The following is a 5,789-nucleotide window of genomic DNA, read 5'->3' on the forward strand; positions in this document are numbered from 1 at the left end:
CCCTAACCCTAACCTCCAGCTAGAAGTGGCTGAAGAAACATGCAACCCTAATCCTAACCCTGATCTCCAGCTATAGGTGGCTAAAAGTTGTAACCCTAACCCTAACCTCTGGTTAAAAGTGGCAAAAATGCTCTAACCCTAACCTCCAGCTACAAGTGGCTAAAAGCCTTAACCCTAACCTCTGACTAAAAGTGGCAAAAAAGCCGTAACCCTAATCCTAACCTCCAGCTAGAAGTGGCTGAAGAAACATGCAACCCTAATCCTAACCCTGATCTCCAGCTATAGGTGGCTAAAAGTTGTAACCCTAACCCTAACCTCTGGTTAAAAGTGGCAAAAATGCTCTAACCCTAACCTCCATCCAGAAGTGGCTAAAAAAACTGTAAACCTAACCCTAACCACTAGCTACAAGTGGCTTAAAGCCTTAACACTAACCCTAACCTCTGGTTAAAAGCTGCAACCCTAACCCCTGGCTAAAAGTAGTTAAAAGCATTAATACTAATCCTAATCTCTGGCTACAAGTGGCATCGGGATGAAAATATTAACTATGATGTTAAACAGACTAGCAAAAGTATTCAGTGGTCAGAATTATTTATTTGAGTAAAATAGAAACGGGCATGATACAAACAAGTCAAGATATAAAAAAAAGATACTAATATAACAATATTATAAATATTATTAACAACAATATAACAGGACTATGTACTCAGTAATAGATTGGATTTGAGTGCTGATATTGCACTGTTTGAAATAGCAAAAACATTTAAATTAATTGATAAAATCTAACCTAACCCACAAACACTGTTGTGTGACTGTGTATCTGTATATGGGTATCTGTGGAAAGCAAAGGTAAGATGGCTGCTTTAAGACAGTTCCTTTGTCTGAAGCCGCATGACAGGTAAGGCATCAAAAATGCTCATACAAAGGTCATAGTATGGTAAGGCGTCAAAAACGGCCAAAACATGTCATATAGTCAAGCATTAAAAATGGTTAAAAAAAAAAGTTACAATTTTCTGATATACTGAATACTGACCATAAACAATTTAATGTCAGTGCTCTGTGTTGGACAGTTGATGTGAAGCTGTTTGTGAATTACCTGGAGACCTCTGTCCTGGTCTCAAAGAACTTCTTAATTGTATGAAGATGTGATCATGGACAACACCTCAGCGATGGACTACATCTCTGTGATCGCAGACAGTGTTTCTAAGATTATGGACAATGTCTCTATGATCATCTCACTCTGACTGTGGACGATGCTTTCAAATCGGGGAACTCGGTCACTGCGATTTTTGACTATGTCTCTCCAATCGTGGACAATGTCTCTGATCGTGGACGTCTTGGCAATTGTGGATGATGTCGTGGATGAAGTGGTGACACCTGGAGGAAATCAAAGAGAAACATACAAAGGAAAATGAGCAGTGCACTACTACCTATTCCTCATCAACAGTTTAACCATGAAAACACAGAGAAATATGCTATATTACAGCTGAACCACTACATTTAAGAAAAACATTTTTATGCCTCATACTCCAGTGTTTCTCATGTGACACTGAACTGAATAGGTTCTTCACACTTTTATGATTTACTGCACTAATGAGGAAGAGAGAGAGAGGGGGGGGGGGGACAGAGGGAGAGAGGGAAAGGGAGAGAGACAAAGAAAGAGGGAGAGAGCTGATGTTTAAATTCATCATCTTCATTTACTTTGAGCTCTACACTCATGAACAATGCAAATACATTTTAATAATGAATGAAGTCTTTTTGTGACAAATCAAACTATTCAATTGTTATTATTATTATCAATTACTGAAGATATACAATTTAATGTCAATGATCTGTGTTGGACAGTTGATGTAAAGCTGTTTGTGAATTACCTGGAGGGCTCAGTCCTCGTCTCAAAGAACTTCTTCATGGTGAAACCTGGAGAGAGAAACATACAAAGGAAAATGATTAATACACTACTACCAATTCCTCATCCTCATCAAAAAAACACCCCAAAACACACAAATATTCAACATTACAAGCGACCCAGAGCATTTTTCAAACGTTACAGGGTGCCTCAGGAAATGGGCTGATTACTGTCACATATAACAAGAAAAAGCATCAAATCTTTAAGAAAACTGCAAAATAAATGTTGTAATATAGTTAGGCATCAAAAACGATTAAAAAATGTCATAGTATAGTAAGGCTTCAAAAAGGGTCAGAAAATGTCACAATATAGTTAACCATCAAAAAATGTCATAGTAAGGTGTCAAAAATGGTCAAAAGATGTCATAGTATAGTTAACGCTGATTAAGCAAAACTTTTCAGATGTCTTGAAAACGTCACCTTGAGCTCTGAGCGATTACAGTTAGTACATTTTCTGATTTAATAGATATGATTAATCAGTTCTTCTTATATTCAGTACTAAATTCATTAAATACCAAGGTTTGGACGAAGTCTCTGTGATCATGGACGATGTCTCTGTGATTGTGTCGTGGATGAAGTGGTGACACCTGAGGCAATCAAAGAGAAACATACAAAAGAAAATGATCAATTACTTCTACGATTACACTTTTCTGATATATTGAATACTGAACATAAATAATTTAATGTCAGTGCTCTGTGTTGGACAGCTGATGTAAAGCTGTTAATGAATTACCTGGAGGCCTCTGTCCTGGTCTTAAAGAACTTCTTCATTGTACGAAGACTCTCTGTAATCGCGGACAATGTCTCTGTGATTATGGACAAAGTCTCTGCAATTATGGGCAATGTCTTAGTGGTCGTGGACGATGTCTCTGAGATCCTAGATGGGTGTCTCTGTGATCATCGACAATGTCTCAATGAACGCCGGGGATGCTGACTTATCGGGGACCAATAATATCTTCCGACATCATGGACAACATCTCTCTCGTCTTTGACAAGGTCTCTGCGATCAGGGACAATGTGTCTGACTGTGGACAATGTCTCCCTCTTCCTCAATGTCTCTCCAATCATGGACGACGTGTCTGTGATCATGGATGATGTTGTGGATGAAGTGGTGACACCTGGAGGAAATCAAAGAGAAACATACAAAGGAAAATGAGCAGTGCACTACTACCTATTCCTCATCAACAATTTAACCATGAAACACAGAGAAATATTCTACATTACAGCTGAACTACTACATTTATGAAAAGCCATTTTTATGCCTTAGACTACAGTGTTTCTAGTGTGACACTGAACTGAATAACTTCTTCACATTTGTATGATTTACTGTACTAATGAGAGAGAGAGAGAGAGAGAGAGAGGAAGAAAGAGAGAGGGAAAGGGAAGAGAGACAAAGAAATTGGGAGAGACAGGGAGCTGATCTTTAAATTCTTAATTTACTTTGAACTGTACATTCACGAACTATGCAAATAAACTTTAATAACAAATGAAGTCTTATTGTGACAAATATAAGTATTCAGACTTCAGATCAGTTATTGGAAAATATAGAATTTAATGTCAATGCTCTGTGTTAGACAGTTGATGTACAGCAGTTTGTGAATTACCTGGAGTTCTCAATCCTGGTCTCAAAGAACTTCTTCATTGTACAAAGACTCTGTGATAGTGAAGTGGTGACACCTGGAGCAAATAAAGAGAGAAACATACAAAGGAAAATAATCAATACACTCCTACCAATTCCTCAACAGTTTAACCCCAAAACAAACATAAAATATTCAACATTACAGGTGACCCCGAACATTTTCCAAACGGTCGAGGAGTATCTCAGAAAATGGGCTGTTTACTGTCACATATGATAAGAAAAAGCACCAAATCTTTAAGAATCAATAACAATAAATATTTGGGAAAAAGTGAACTGTAATGATTATCTTAAATCTTAGATAATCATTTTAACTTTTTCCCAAATATTTATTGTTACTGGATCACTGGAGGAATCATATATATTATTGTGAACTGTATAATAAAACTTTTACTCAGATAAATTTTTGAAAGCAAGGTTTTAACTTTGTGGTATTTTTAATTACAGGGAGAAAATTAACTTGCAACTAAAACAAAAATGATTACAACTAGTACTATTTTCTGAAAATTTAAAGACATTATTAATCAGATATTATTATATTTCAAACCAAACTCATTAAATACCAGGGATTTAAAAAATAAAACTGTTACTAACATTGATAATTCAGCTCATCAACACATTTTTTCAGATTGGGTAAAATCTTTAGGACACGTACCTGTTTAATTTGTAGGGTGAGAGCTGGGGTTACTGACCAGGCTGCAGCAGCTGAACCAGTAAACCTGGAAAACACAAGTACAAGACTTAACAAATAACGTCATTAATAAAGAATAGTTCACTTCCAAAACCTGAACAGTGTAGAAGAATACAACACTGAAAACTAAACACTAGAACCTTGACTTTACTGATCTAAGAGAGAAAAGCAATTTTTTTAACAGTATTCTCAGCTCATACATTGTGACCTACTCTTGAGGCTTAAACCTTGTGGAGGAGCACAGAGTTAAAATCAATTTACACAAAACTGAGCTCAATAAAAGTTTCAAGTCACCACAAACAAAATTTCTAAGCAATAATATACACAATGGGGGATCAGTGGATGGCTATGGACAGAGTGCTACCACAAAGCTACAAAGACACTCAAAACGACAGAGACAACAAACTGGGTAGAAACACGATCACAATGAGATACTTAGCTGCCACACTGAAACACAAAATGGCCACAAAGAAATGTTAAATGACCTGGAACCAATGTTCCCCCTAATTTTTCATGTGTCTGAGCATACACACAAACTCCCTGAGAATTCCTTGGACCACTGTGAGGAACATCAGACGTGCACACTGTCGCACACCTGTAATTTTATGCGCTACATAGCTTTGCCGTGCGCCGGAGAAAGCGGGAGCGGGTGCGCGATTGCGCAGGCGCGCAGCTTAGAGGGAACATTGCCTGGAACACACAAAACTACCACAGACACAATAAGAATGCAAAACAACCACAGAACAGACACAAAATGATCACATCGGAGCACCATAAACTGGCTTAAAATGACCAAGATAGAGCACAAAAAAGAAGCAGTACCAATGTATGCAAAGTAATTATAAAGAGATGGAAATGGGAGGTTTCAACAGGATAAACTGACTTATGAAGCAGTTTAATTACTACCCTCCACAACTCATATCAGGGATGCTTTTAGTCACCAGAGAAACACAAACAAACGTTAACCCATGCAGATAAAACGACAATAAAGAGGAAATGAAGCCCCAACTACATAATAAAATTATAAGGCTAGTGCTAGCGCTCGAAGCTAATGCTAGCTTGACGTCACCTGCATACCTTCTATAAACGATATCATTACAAGTAATGCTAATGCTAATGCTCTCCGACAATGTTCATGCTAACACTAGCCGCCGCCAACTGTTTGCCTTACCTTTTGTGCCACATGGTGTTCAGCCTCCAGTCTCACTCATGCTCGACAAAAAAGCAGCTCCAGAGTTTGTTTTAGCATCCAGATCTCTCTGGTAACGGCGTTTACTCACAGTACTGGCAAACAGAGGTAATGTTTCAGACTTGGTTTAAATCTGTTTTCCGACTCCGTTTCTCCGCCTCTCTGAGCTCCTCCCAAAGGACATGGCCAATGACGAGGAACGTCGCGGACAATGACGACATACGTCAGCTTGGCAGAAAACCGCTGATTGGCGACTTTTCTGGTCCGCCTAGCAATCGCCTCTGATTAGTCTTAAATACATCTACCGTGAAGAGAGAAGTTGATGTATTATACAATCTGGTATTATTAGAGCTGGATACTGGATCGAAAAT

At 38.1% G+C, this 5,789-nt stretch overlaps 1 long non-coding RNA gene across 1 annotated transcript; it reads right to left on the reverse strand.

The window, feature by feature from the left end:
• Positions 1 to 586: 586 nt before the first annotated feature.
• On the reverse strand, positions 587 to 4,333 carry LOC127140553 (uncharacterized). The gene is made up of 6 exons (XR_007811045.1): positions 4,194 to 4,333; positions 3,507 to 3,579; positions 2,636 to 3,020; positions 2,418 to 2,489; positions 1,869 to 1,914; positions 587 to 1,374 (listed from the first exon to the last, which is right to left on the reverse strand). It is a non-coding gene; the product is annotated as an uncharacterized LOC127140553 (long non-coding RNA).
• Positions 4,334 to 5,789: the final 1,456 nt, after the last annotated feature.

This window comes from Lates calcarifer, unplaced genomic scaffold, assembly GCF_001640805.2.
Source record: "Lates calcarifer isolate ASB-BC8 unplaced genomic scaffold, TLL_Latcal_v3 _unitig_4895_quiver_2446, whole genome shotgun sequence".
Lineage (NCBI taxonomy): Eukaryota > Metazoa > Chordata > Actinopteri > Centropomidae > Lates > Lates calcarifer.